Genomic DNA, 14,511 nt, shown 5'->3' on the forward strand with positions numbered 1-14,511 from the left:
CAAAATATAAAATTCACTATTTTAAAGTATATGCTTATTTACAGTTAGTACATTCAAGATATTTAGTTTCAAAACATTTTAATCGCCCCAGAAGAAAATCCAGTAGCTATTACACAATCAGTCCCATTCTCTTATCCCCATAGTCCATACCAACCACCATTTTGTTTTCTGCCTCTATGGATTTAATTATCCTAGATATTTCCTATAAATGGCATCATAAATAAGTGGCCTTTGTCTGGAGTTTTTCACTTGGCATGTTTTTAAGTTTGTCTTCTTTGTACTATGTGTCACTACCTCATTTCTTCTTTATCTAAATAGTATTCCATTCTGCATATATATCATATTTTCTTTATCCAATTTGTTAATGGACATTTGGATTGCTTTTACTTTTTGGATATTGTGAACAGTGCTATTGCACATACATGTATACGTTTGAATACCTGTATTCAGTTATTTTGGGTATATACCAAGAAGTGAAATTGTTGAGTCACATGATAATCTTGTATTTAACTTTTTGAGAAGCTACCAAATTTCCATGGCATCTACACCATTTCATGTTCCAACCAGCAATACACAAAGAGTTTCAACTTGTCTATACCTTCTCCAACTTCTTTTATTTTCCTTTCTTAAAAATTGTAGCCATACTAGCAGATAGTGTCTCAGATAGTGTCTAACTGTGGATTTGATTCACAGTTCCCTAATGACTAATAATGTGAAACATTCCTTTATGAACTTTAAGATTTGTGTCAACTTTTCTTATTATGACATTGCTAGCATGGTAACTATGTATGTTCCAGAAATTTCCAGAATCCCTACCAAAAATTATAAAAGTATGTAAAAATGAATATTAAAATCACTTTAAATAATACAATGGCAATAACCTAAGCCTATTAGTGAAAAATATTTCAAAAATTTCGAGAATCCCTCATTCCTGGGCTGCAAGGCTGGTTCAACATTTGCAAATCAATCAATGTGATACATCACATTAATAAAAAAAAAAAAAAAGATAACCATATGATCCTGTCAATCGATGCAGAAAAGGCCTTTGACAAAATTCAACATCATTTCTTAATAAAAACCCTCAAGAAAGTCGGGATAGAAGGAATATACTTAAAGATCATAAAAGCCATTTATGAAAAGCCCACAGCTAACATCATCCTCAATGGGGAAAAACCGAGAGCTTTTTCCCTGAGATCAGGAACACAACAGGGATGTCCACTCTCACCGCTGTTGTTTAACATAGTGTTGGAAGTTCTAGCCTCAGCAATCATACAACAAAAGGAATTCAAAGGCATCAAAAGGGCAAAGATGAAGTTAAGCTTTCACTTTTTGCAGATGACATGATATTATACATGGAAAATTCGATAGACTCCACCAAAAGTCTGCTAGAACTGATTCATGAATTCAGCAAAGTCGCAGGATACAAAATCAATGTACAGAAATCAGTTGCATTCTTATACACTAATAATGAAGCAACAGAAAGACAAATAAAGAAACTGATCCCATTCACAATTGCACCAAGAAGCATAAAATACCTAGGAATAAACCTAACCAAAGATGTAAAAGATCTGTATGCTGAAAACTATAGAAAGCTTATGAAGGAAATTGAAGAAGATATAAAGAAATGGAAAGACATTCCCTGCTCATGGATTGGAAGAATAAATATTGTTAAAATGTCAATACTACCCAAAGCTATCCACACATTCAATGCAATCCCAATCAAAATTGCACCAGCATTCTTCTCGAAGCTAGAACAAGTAATCCTAAAATTTGTATGGAACCACAAAAGACCCCGAATAGCCAAAGTAATTTTGAAGAAGAAGACCAAAGCAGGAGGCACCACAATCCCAGACTTTAGCCTCTACTACAAAGCTGTCATCATCAAGACAGCATGGTATTGGCCCAAAAACAGACACATAGACCAATGGAATAGAATAGAAACCCCAGAACTAGACCCACAAACGTATGGCCAACTAATCTTTGACAAAGCAGGAAAGAATATCCAATGGAAAAAAGACAGTCTGTTTAACAAATAGTGTTGGGAGAACTGGACAGCAACATGCAAAAGGATGAAACTAGACCAGTTTCTCACACCATTCACAAAAACAAACTCAAAATGGATAAAGGACCTGAATGTGAGACAGGAAACCATGTCTCCTGTCTTTGATGTGACAGTCTTTGATGTCAGACATCAAAATCCTTGAGGAGAAAGCAGGAAAAAAATCCTCTCTGACCTCAGCCGCAGCAATTTCTTACTTGACACATCCCCAAAGGCAAGGGAATTAAAAGCAAAAATGGACTATTGGGACCTCATGAAGATAAAAATCTTCTGCACAGCAAAGGAAACAATCAACAAAACTAAAAGGCAACCAACGGAATGGGAAAAGATATTTGCAAATGACATATCGGACAAAGGGCTAGTATCCAAAATCTATAAAGAGCTCACAAAACTCCACACCCGAAAAACAAATAATCCAGTGAAGAAATGGGCAGAAAACATGAATAGACACTTCTCTAAAGAAGACATCCGGATGGCCAACAGACACATGAAGAGATGCTCAATGTCGGTCCTCATCAGGGAAATACAAATCAAAACCACACTCAGATATCACCTCACGCCTGTCAGAGTGGCTAAAATGAACAAGTCAGGAGACTATAGATGCTGGAGAGGATGTGGAGAAACGGGAACCCTCTTGCACTGTTGGTGGGAATGCAAATTGGTGCAGCTGCTCTGGAAATGACCAGAGCAATAGCACTGCTAGGAATTTACCCAAGGGATACAGGAGTACTGATGCATAGGGGCACTTGTACCCAAATGTTGATAGCAGCACTCTCAACAATAGCCAAATTATGGAAAGAGCCTAAATGTCCATCAACTGATGAATGGATAAAGAAACTGTGGTTTATGTATACAATAGAATACTACTTGGCAATGAGAAAGAATGAAGTATGGCCTTTTGTAGCAATGTGGATGGAACTGGAGAGTGTTATGCTAAGTGAAATAAGTCATACAGAGAAAGACAGATATCATATGTTGTCACTCTTATGTGGATTCTGAGAAACTTAACAGAAGACCATGGGGGAGGGGAAGAAAAAAAATGGTTAGAGAGGGAGGGAGCCAAAGCATAAGAGACTGTTAAAAACTGAGAGCAAACTGAAGGTTGATGGGGGGTGGGGGGGAGGGGAGGGTGGGGGGAAGGGGAGGGTGGGTGATGGGTATTGAGGAGGGCACCTGTTGGGATGAGCACCGGGTATTGTATGGAAACCAATTTGACAACAAATTTCATATTAAAAAAAAAAAAAAAGAAATTTCCAGAATCCCTACCAAAAATTATAGATATAAAAATGAATATTAAAATTGCATTAAATAAGATTTAATGACAATAACCTTAAGCCTATTAGTAAAAAATATTTTTTATATAAAACTTGATATTTCAATTGATAGGCAAGTTTTAAAAGTGCAGATCATAAACAGAAAAGATAGACTATCTGAATATTTTCTTTGGAAAAATGTCTATTTAGGTTCTTGATCCTTTTTAATAGGATTATTTTGTGTATGTGTTTTTTGTTTTGCTATTGAGTTGTATGAATTTTTTATGTATTTTAGATATTAACCTTTTATCAGATATGGGCGTTGCAAATATTTTCTCCCATTTTATAGGTTGTCTTTTTATTTTGATGATATTTCTTTCTCCAAATGTTTTAGATCAATGTCATTTCATTTGTGTATTTGTTTTTGCTTTTGTTGTTTGTGCTTTTGGTGCCATATCAAAAAAAAGAAAGAAAGAAAGAAAGAAAGAAAGAAAGAAAGAAAGAAAGAAAGAAAGAAAGAAAGAAAAAAAATGCTGCCAAGAACAATGTTGAGGAGCTTTTCCCTATTTCGGGTCTTCTATTTAATTATAATGTGTCTTGGTGTAGTCCTTTTTAGGTTCAAGCTATTTGGCTTCTTTTTGTCCTCATGAATCTGGATGCTTATTTCTCAGCCCAAGATTAGGAAATTTTCAACTATTATTGCTTTAATAAAACTTTCCCTTTTTCTTTATTGGATTCTCATGTGTATATCATTTCCCATAAGTCTCATGAGCTTTCCTCCCCCCCACCCCCTCCCCCATTCTTTTTCATTCTTGTTCCTGTGACTGGGTAATTTCAAATGACCTATCTTCTAGTTCATTGATTTTTCTTCTGTTGGGTCAGAATTGTTGTTGAATCTGAATCTCTGAATATGTTGATTCTTTGGTTTAGTCATATTCTTCAGCTCTGATTTCTATTTGTTTTTTGAACTCGTTTTCCAATGTATTGTTTTACTAATTTTTAGTCATCTGTTCCTTATATTTCATTGAAATTCTTTAAGAAGATTATTCTGAATTCTTTGTCTGGTAGTTGATAGATTTCCACGTCTGCAGGGTTACTGGAACTTTATTAGTTTCTTTCGGTAATGTTATATTTACTTGATTCTTTGTGAACCTTGATTCCTTACGTTGATTTTGAACACATGGAAAAGTGGTCTCTTCCTGAAGACTTTACAGGTTCACCTGGGCAGGGAAGACCCTCACAAGTCAACTCATTTGAAGGGTAATAGATGGGTTAGTTGATAGATTCCATGAGCAGGTAGAGCCTGTTATTGGGATTCCTAGTTGAGCAAAGTCACTGCCCATGCTGTCAGATCATGAGGGTGCCATTGGCTTGGAAGAATGTTCAAGTAGAATCACTAGATGAACTCCCTGGCCAAATATGGCTGCTGGCTATGGCTGACAGTCAGGTGGAGACATTGGCTGTACTCTGCAATCATTTCTGGTCAGGTAATTTTGCAAACTGTGTTCCAGAGTAGAGAGGTGACACTGATTTGAATCTATGATTTGGTAGGGTCACAGGCTGGGGTCTGCAATCATTCCTTGTTAAGTAGAATTCATGCTTTGCTCCCTTACCAGATGGTGCCACTGGCTGGACTTTGTATGTTCAGGGAGGGCCATAGGTGAGCTCTTCAGGTCAAGGTGAAGGAAGTACTCTGAAGGCCAAAGGATGGGCCTCACAATCAGTCATTTTGCTGTCTGTGTTCCACTGTTAGGAAGGTTACTGGTTGGACTCTCTGGTTGGAAGGGACCTCTACATTTATCCCACAATTGTGTGGGGCTAGATACTGTTCTCCATTGTCAAATGGGGTTACTCTCTGGGTCCCCTGCCTGGGCAGGGCCACAGGCTATGTTCAGCATTTGGGGCAGTGCTATAGGCTGGGATCCAGTGTGTATTAACTTGGGACTGCACAGGTTGGCAGATATTATCCAAAACAGGTCATCCCTGGATTATTCACATGGTGGTAGAAGGGTGTAGAATAGGAAAAAAGAGCAAGCCCCAGAATGTAAGCACTTGTCACATATCTGCTAGCTTCATAATTGCTAAGGACTGTTAGACAAAACAAGTCACACTAGCAAGACCAAATTCAAGAGGTGGAAAAAATTTCATCTCTTCATGAGATAAACTGCAAAATATTATATTCAATTTGCCAGAGGATTTTTTTTCCCAACTTACTCACTAAAAAACAAGCTTAAGTTGGTTAGACATGTCATTATATTTATCTGTGTATCTGAATTTTTAAGGGTAAATGGTGACAGAATGAATGTAGCTTATTCTGTGATTTTGAATGAAAAGCATGCTTTTATCAAGGGAATTTCTGGGTATATATGATGAACATTCATATTTCTTTTAAAGAATGATCACTGTGCCTATTGACCCAGTGTCCCTGTCTCCAAAAAGAAATATTTTCCTAATGAAATTTATAGTAAATCTGCAAACGTTTCTTTTTTTCCTGTTTTAATATGATAGACTTTGAAGATGATAGATAAAAGTCTGAATTACCAAATAAAATTTACTGTGAATGATTTTCCACTTTCTCAATTTCAGAACCAGTAGACTGATATATAGGCATGTGTAGGATTATTTCAAACTCTTATCATGTCTTCTAAGGGTCCTACATTAACTTTTGTTGCACTGAACATGGTCAGAGTGTTGTGGAACTTCAAGTGGTAGTCATAACCAGAGGAGAGAGTGCATTATGGACTACTCTGACAAAGTGTAAATAGAATATCTACACCATGGCCTAGATTTTAGATCTCATCTATGACACTGCATTTAGAGCATTAATAAAGCTTGTAGTCAAAAATATTGGAGCAGATTAAATAAATCAATGTATTTGAATAGCTATATGAATCCTTTAAACTGGATGCATATAGAAATTGTCAAACAACAAAAAAATCTAGCTGTAGCAACCAGTGGATGGTAGAAATCTTTTAACAAAGAAATATTAGTAAAATCATTTAAATCATTTTCTTTTCTAACGTTGAAATTCTGAAATTGAATATTTAAAATTTATGACACCTGCAAATTTGAAATAATAACTATTTGCAGATTTTTGGAGATATATTTGGTAACATACCAGAAATACAGATCACATTGTCTGAATCATAATGCAAGTTTTATAAGCAGTGCTTTATAGTCTATTATGGAGAACAAAATACAATTTATTTTAATAACTAGAAAAAATACTGTGACCAAAGAGCCTCAGACATAGTGTTAAAATCCAGAAATTTAGAATAAAATAGTAGTGACATGAAGTTGAGACCAATGAAACAGTATTCATGAAGGGACCTAATAAATACTATATTGGTTTGTCAACTTTTTCAGGGGAACAAGTTCAAGCATCAGTGAGCACGGAGTATTTTATGTGATGAGATATATCCATTTTCATGAATGTAGACATTTGGATCTAAAAGACTTTCTAGTCTAGTTATCAAAATAACAGAAATTGGTAGTTGGAAATGTTAAATTGCTTTACCAAAGTAATTTAGCCATTTAGACACAGTTGAAATCATAATTCACATTTTATTCTTATTGATGATATTTTTGTTTCGTTATTTAAACATTCTAGATTGAATTTTTACACTCAAACCAAGCAGATATTGAACTGATCACATGGAAAATCAATTACGTATGCTAATACAAGTGATCAAGTAAAAATATTTATCTTTAGATGAAATTTTTCCCAGTGGATAACATCCATGAAGAACTCCATTTCTACATGAGTTTATAATGGTGAATTGGCAGTTAGACCTGATACACTTCATTTCCATATCCCAAGTTTCAAATAAATTTGTTTTGTATAATTTCAATATTCTCAAATCTAATTGATAACAAGAAAAAAATAATTCAGATTGTTTAAAATCAGCAACAAATGACAATTGCATGATCAAATATAATTACCCTGCCTTTTGTTTTCTGTCAATCTTCCCTGAGCTTAAAGGGCATTATAGCAACAAAACTTTATCCAAAAAAGCCATTTTGAATGTGGTAAAGTCAACTTTAAAATCAGGGTTTACTATTGAACAACTGATTTATCATGTTTGGTTTCTCTCATATATAGAATATGAAGGTCTAAATTTGGTTGGGGTGGGGGAAATCCTGATGAACAACAATTTCTGACATACCTTAAAGTCAAAATGGCCACAGCATAAAAGCTTTATAGTCCTGACAGCTAATGAAAATGTTCCCATTGTGGCAGTATCTTTTAGAAAATGTATAAATCAAATGATTACAAAAACTTTTTAATACATTTATTTATGAGTTAGCTTTAACCTGAAAAATGCATTGTGATCAATATGATAAAGACTCCATAAACCTGATTTCAAAAAGGGATGGAATAGTACATTCGTATAGAAAGGTCATTTTGCCAGCTAAGTTATTCTCTGCTAATATTGAACATTCATTTTCCTTTGGTTTTTAACATATTTCTCTATCCTGGAAATGCAAACATTGTATTTGTTTTTGATATTGAGATTAAGTCATGGGGATGAGAATACATTTCTATAGGCAGTTATTGTACATATATTTATCCATTCTGTATGTTTGCAGGGGAAATATATTAGGTATTAAATATTATAAATTAACATGAGCTTAATAGTCTAGCCTGGAAAAGTGAAAAAAAAAACCTTTAAATTTGCATTATTATATAGTACTCTTAACGAATGTAGGCATGCTGTAATCTGTATTTTGTACTCTATGCCTAGTAGAAGATCCACTTGTCTCTCATAAATGACCATTGATACTGATGCTTCAGATAAAAATTAAAAGGCAATCCACTGTATTCTAAACAGGTATTTATATAAATTGTACAAGAAAGTTTCCTAATTTGTTATCTTTAAATTTTTATTATAATTTTTTTTAAAACCTTCATCATCAAGATACCAAAGCTATACCTCCAAATTACATTCTCTCACGCACTGCATAGAAGGATGAGAAGGTATAGAAGAACCTTAAAAAACAATCCTGAGATTCATGATACAGGGATATATACCATTTGTGTTGAAGTTCTCTGTAAAGAATCCACCTGAATACTACCAATGATAAAAACTTGAAAGTTGACATAACCTCACTTAGTCTGGGATGTATCTGATAACTTCAGAGCATTGTTTTCTTATATTATTGAGGTAAAATATTATATGGTGGAAGATATACGGGTAGTATTGTCAACCCAACTGAGTTTAGTTCAAGTTCTTCTATTGCCTAGCTTGTGACCTTGGGAGATTTTATTAACCTCTTTAATTTATTGTTTCATTTGTATCATATCTAAAAAGGCTATTGAGAATTACAGCTATTGCTTGTAAATCCCTTGCAATGTCCTGAGTGTTCATTAAATTATAGATGATTAAATTATAGTGTATATGATAATATGAAACCTATTAATGTTAAACTCCTATCTTTTGGTCTGAATTCTTCTGTTTTTGGGGGACCAGTGAGTGCTTGAAGAAGAAAAGAACTTAGAATATCAGAATGAAAACATGAATAAATTCCTCCTGTTCTCAGGCCCTTTCTAGCAAAAAAAAAAAAAAAAAAAAAAAAAAAAAAAGTAAATAAATGAAAAAATAAACAAAACACCAAACACCAAAGACAAACTTTAAACATATTCTGTCAATAAAACTTTATGAATATTTTGATCAAGGAGATATCAAGATAGTATTTGAGTATAAATTTAGTCTATCTAGGGATACTGGATTAGGCTACTCTGAGAAAATCACAATTCAGTTGAGATATAAATAAATGAGTTATAATTAGGTGAGGAAGGTAAAATGTGTGGGGGTGGGGGTAGGGGGTTGGGAAGAAACAACAATGTTACTTAAAGTTGTAATTTTCAACCTTGGATGAATATTAGAATTACTTGGGAGAGTTTGGAAAACTCTACTGTCCAGATAGCAACTAAGATCAATTAAATCTGGATCTCTTTTTAGAGATTAGGCATGAATAACTTTTTAATTGTCCCTCAAATGATCCCAATGTGCAATGTAAAGCTAATTTTTATAACTACTCAGCTAAAGGAATTTTTTTTAAATGAAAATTAAAAAAAAAGAACTAGTAAACTATTTGAGTTGCACTAAAATATAGAATGGAAGAAGTATCAGACAAGTGGGCACAATGTCAAATGTGATCTTTATTCATGAGTGTTTCAGTTATTCAAAAATGAATAAAATGTGGTATTAGGCTCTCTTTTGTCACATTTATAACTCTTTGTACCTTCATATATTTTACATTATTATGAATTTCATGTCTTTTCAATTTTCCATTTGCTTTTTTCTGGATACATTTATTTAAGGGTGTTCTTTTGGTGACTTAATCAGAATATATCACAGTGCCCCAAGTTGGGTAAGAACAGCAGGGAAGAGTGATGTATATTCACTCCACTTGCCCCAAGCTGACAAATGTGTTTGATACTCAACAAAGAATGTTATAAATGCTTGCAATAAGCTTCAATCAACAGGATAGTGTAGAAAGAATGGTAGACTTGAAGACCAGAAACCATGTGTTTGAAATACTAACACCTCACAAAGTGACTTTGGAAATTTGGACCCATTTGCCACTTTATGTGAGAGAAAGAAGAGCGGTGCTATGAATGCCTGTTCGGGGTGGCCAAATTATGGCTTCTGGGATTTTTTTTTTTTTTCTCTATAGTTCTCTTTCTGTAACGTGAGGCACTCTTCCTAAGCTACTCTGCAATATTACAAGTTTACGTACAATTTATGCAGTGTTAGCCCTGACTGGGATTAGAGTGAAGAGAAACTATAATAGAAACATGTTTTCTTAGTCAGATCAGTTCATCTCAAACTTTATCCTGAAAAATATATTTTTTGACCTTGTGAAAGATAAGTGCTCTTGTTAGGTCTTTGACTTCGACTCTACAAAGCAATTGGCTATTAACAGTGCTGTAGAAGTTGTGAGATTGTTATGGAAATACATTGGATTATGCTTTTACAATGCTTTGAAACACACTTCAAAGAAATGTTAGAAAATAGTACACACTGTTAAGTACATTTCCTTTTGTGACATACATGGTCATTATTCATGTTTAATTTTTATTTGAAAATATTTTTTAAACATTTATATCCTGTGGATTCTTCTAAGGTTTTTCATTTGTTCTCTTAGGTTTTTCATTAAAATTCTATAAAACAGACACTATTAGCAGCAGCACTTTACAGATAAGGAAATTCATACAAGGAAAGAACTATATGCTGTCCACTAACACACAGGAAGCAGTACTTATTGAAATGTAAGCACCAGAGTCTATGAGGATCATTTCTATTTTAAGTTTACATTCTGCTTGAATATTTTAATCATTGGCTTTAAGAAGAGTCTGTTGGAATTATTGATAAGGAAAGATTGACCTGCTGTGTTCAAACAAGGTGCTAGTCGTTAGAGTATAGTGACGAATATGATAAAATATGGTTACCTCACTCGTGGAGCCTGCATTCTGATGGGGCATCAGACAAAACCAAGCAAAAAGTTGCCATAGGTAGTACTAAGGAAGTTGATTGTAAGTCAGGATATATAACATTTTAGGTGTGGGTTTATTTGACATAGTGTGATTAAGGAGATGCAAGATGTGTCTCTAAGCAGAACTGTTTAAAATGAAATTTTAAGGACAAAAGTAAGAAATGGCTATGAGAATAGGAAAAGGCATTTCATTCAGAAATAACCTATCTAAAAAGGCTTTGTGACTGGTGTGGCTGTAGCAAGGTCATTGGGGAAGGCATGACATGGGATACAGTTGAACCATGCATGGCCTTAAAAGAGCCTTATAAAATATTTGACTTTTATTTTCATTCCAACTGGAAACCATTGAAAGTTTTTTTGTTGTTTGTCTTATTGTTGTTTTCAAATAAATCATCTTTTTCCTGTATTTTATAAATTTTCTTCAGTGATAATTTTATAATCAGGAAAATATTGCAGGGCTTCTGATTGTAATTTAGACATATAAACAACTTGGGAATCATTAGAATAGAAAAGGATGAACAAATCGAAAATTAATAACTAGGACTCCATAGAAAAGTAAACATAGAGCAAACTACCACCCTAAAATCTGGAGAGAATTGCACATCCAGAGAGACAAAGACCTGCTTACCTGGAACAGAAGTTGCAACAAACCACAAAATGGAACACTTAAATTGACAAATTTCTGGAAGCTCATTACAGTTCAACAGGAGATGGAGATATACCTGGAGCCACAGCCTGAAAGGAACCACAAACTTTTACGGACTTTACCTCCAAGAACTCTACCAAGCTCCTCACAGTGAGCATCCGAGAAAGGGTCCTTCAGGGCTCTGGCAAGGAGAATGAAGAGAGACCACTGTGAAGCATCTTGGTTTTTCTTGTTTTTGTTTGTTTGCTTTGTTTTGCTTTGTTTTGTTTTTCTCCACAATTCCAAGGGAAGGACTTTGTGCTTAGAAAGTGGAATCCTTCATACATTATCCCTATAGCCTCCATGTCTCACTTAGAGTGGAAAAGCACCTAATCAACAAGGAATGGCTTCAAGGAAATAGACTGGAAATGCTACAGCAAGGGAAATAAAAGGGGGCAGGAGACAAAAAACAAAAAACAGAAAACAACAAAACAAACAGACAAAAACCATACTGTATCACTGGGGAAGGGACAGAAGTGCTAGGGAAGGCTCTGAGTAAGGTGGCCTTAAATCCCCCTCAACCTGGTTGAATTACAACCATGCTCCTTCCTGACTCTAGGACTCCTTCTTGTTTCTTACAGCATTTATTTTATAAAACTTATAATTATACATTTCTTCTCTATCCTTTTGAAATGTAAATCTTAAAAAAAAAAAGTAACAAATCCTTTTAAAAGCCTCTTGCCAGGATTTTCTAGCCGCCACTTTGAAATGTAATCATTTAAACTCCAGAGAGATTATTTAATCTCTCCAAGGCTCAGTGTCCTCACAAAAGTAATAAGAGATCAAATTCAGTGTTATGAATATTAATATTATTTACACAGTCAACAATAAGAGCCCAGTAAACAGTGGACAGTATTATTAGCAAATACTTTAGAGAAGACAATCAACCTTTCATGTATTTGGAAAGAGAAACCAAATTCAATTTCATATTTGGAAAAATAAATATATAATATATAAAATCTATATTATATAGTATAGACTTATTTTTTTAAGTTTATTTTGAGAGAGACTGTGCATGTGCATGAGTGGGTGAGGTACAGGGAGAGGGTGGGAGGGAGAGAGGAGAGAGACAGAGAGAAAGAGAATTCCAAGCAGCCTCCATGATGTCAGCACAGAGCCCAATGAGGCGGCTCAAACCATGAGATCATGACCTGAGCCAAAAGCAAGAGTCAGATGCCTAACTGACTAGGCTACCCAGGTGCCCCATCTAAAATACAGATTTAATATATAAAGACAGCTAGGAGTTTCAGAAACAAAGGGGAATAGAAAGGCAAATATTTTAGAAAGAAAAGACCTATAGAGAGTTGAAATATCTTCTAAAGTTGTTTTTCCTGAAGGAGGTCCTGGGATAAACCAAACAGCCTCTGTAAAGAAAAAGAGTTTTAGTAGTTTTGTTTTGTTGATTCAAGTAGATCGAAGATTTGCAAACTGAGGGGTGATGTGCAAGAAAAATATATGTGGAAAAGAGTCAAAATTTTTTCAGGGCTTACACTTAGAAGTAAAAATGAAATATAGACTCTACCCTGATAAAGCTGTTCTGAATCCCATCCATCTCTGATAGGATTAAGTTAAACACACCCAGTATTTCTGCCAGTGTTACTCCTTTTTAAAGATCATTATCTAGATCCTTAACACTTTGTATGTATGACTTCCATTATTCAATCTGTTCAATCAAAACTCACTAGCTATGCCAAAGACAGGATTATGCAATTCCAAGTGAAAACCTATTTTTTAAATTTTTTATTAAAAAAAAATGAATGTTTATTCAGTTTTGAGACAGAGAGAGACAGAGTGCTAGCAGGGAAGGGGAAGAGAGAGGGAGACAGAATCCAAAGCAAGCTGCAGGCCCTGATCTGTCAGCACAGAGACTGACGCAGGGCTTGAACTCGTGAACTGAGAGATCATGACCTGAGCTGAAGTCAGACGCTTAACCAACTGAGCCACCCAGGTAGGTGCCCCTCAAGTAAAAACTTATAATAGAAGTAGACCTAGAGGTGATTTAGACATTTGCATAAGCAGATAAAAACTTTATATAACTTTGATGAACACTTTCAGGATAATATAGGAAAATTTGTAGAAAATAGGCAAAAGGATAATTTTACCAGAGAATTGGATTCTAGAAATAAGAATGGAAATAAAAATCTTTAAAACTGAAAAATAACTGCAGTTGAATAACTCAATAAAGGGGTTAGGAATACCAGAGTCTCAGGATAGCAAACTAGAATTTAGGTTGCTAGAAATGTCTAAACGGAAAGAAAAAAACCAGAAAATAGAGAATATATTTAACAGTTCTAACATAGTAGAATCAGAATTAGGCACAGACTGGAAAGGGAAAGAATAATTAGAAGGCTTATTGGAAGAAATTATTTTCCAGGCTGAAATAAAAATAAAAAATAGCCCATGCTTGAGCACTACTTAATGAAATTGCTTAGACCAATTTGATCAACTAGAGAAAAATTCTAAAACAGCAGGAGAAACAATGCATAATATGTTCTGAAAGGTGACAGTAAGACTGATATCTAAACAAGAAAGGTATTAATATGAATAAATAGCATGACCTTTTTATAGTCCTCAAAATATCTTTTAAAATCCCTTTCAAAATGGAAGATGAAATAATTTCATGTAAACAAACTTTGAAAAAATCTGTAACAAGCAGACCAACAGAACACTAAACATATACATTATACTAAAAAGAAATGTACAGGAAGAGATAAAATGATAGAAGGATTGAGGGAGAGACAAAGAATGAAGAACAAAGAAAAGGTAATTATGTGAGATAAAAATGACTGTATACATAAATAAACATATTATCTCACACCTGTGATATATATAAGTGCTGGTTTAAAATATATGTAGAAATACATACATATATGGAAACAATAACATAAACTGGAAGGGAAAGGCAATTGGATTTTTGTGTTCATGGTTTTAATAGTATTAGAGAAGTCATAAAAGTAAATGTTTTTGTTATACTGTATAGGTCAAAAATTTATGTTGTAAGTCCAAGGTCACCA

This window comes from Panthera onca, chromosome B1 (genome assembly GCF_046562875.1).
Source record: "Panthera onca isolate mPanOnc1 chromosome B1, mPanOnc1 haplotype 2, whole genome shotgun sequence".
Taxonomy (NCBI): Eukaryota; Metazoa; Chordata; class Mammalia; order Carnivora; family Felidae; genus Panthera; species Panthera onca.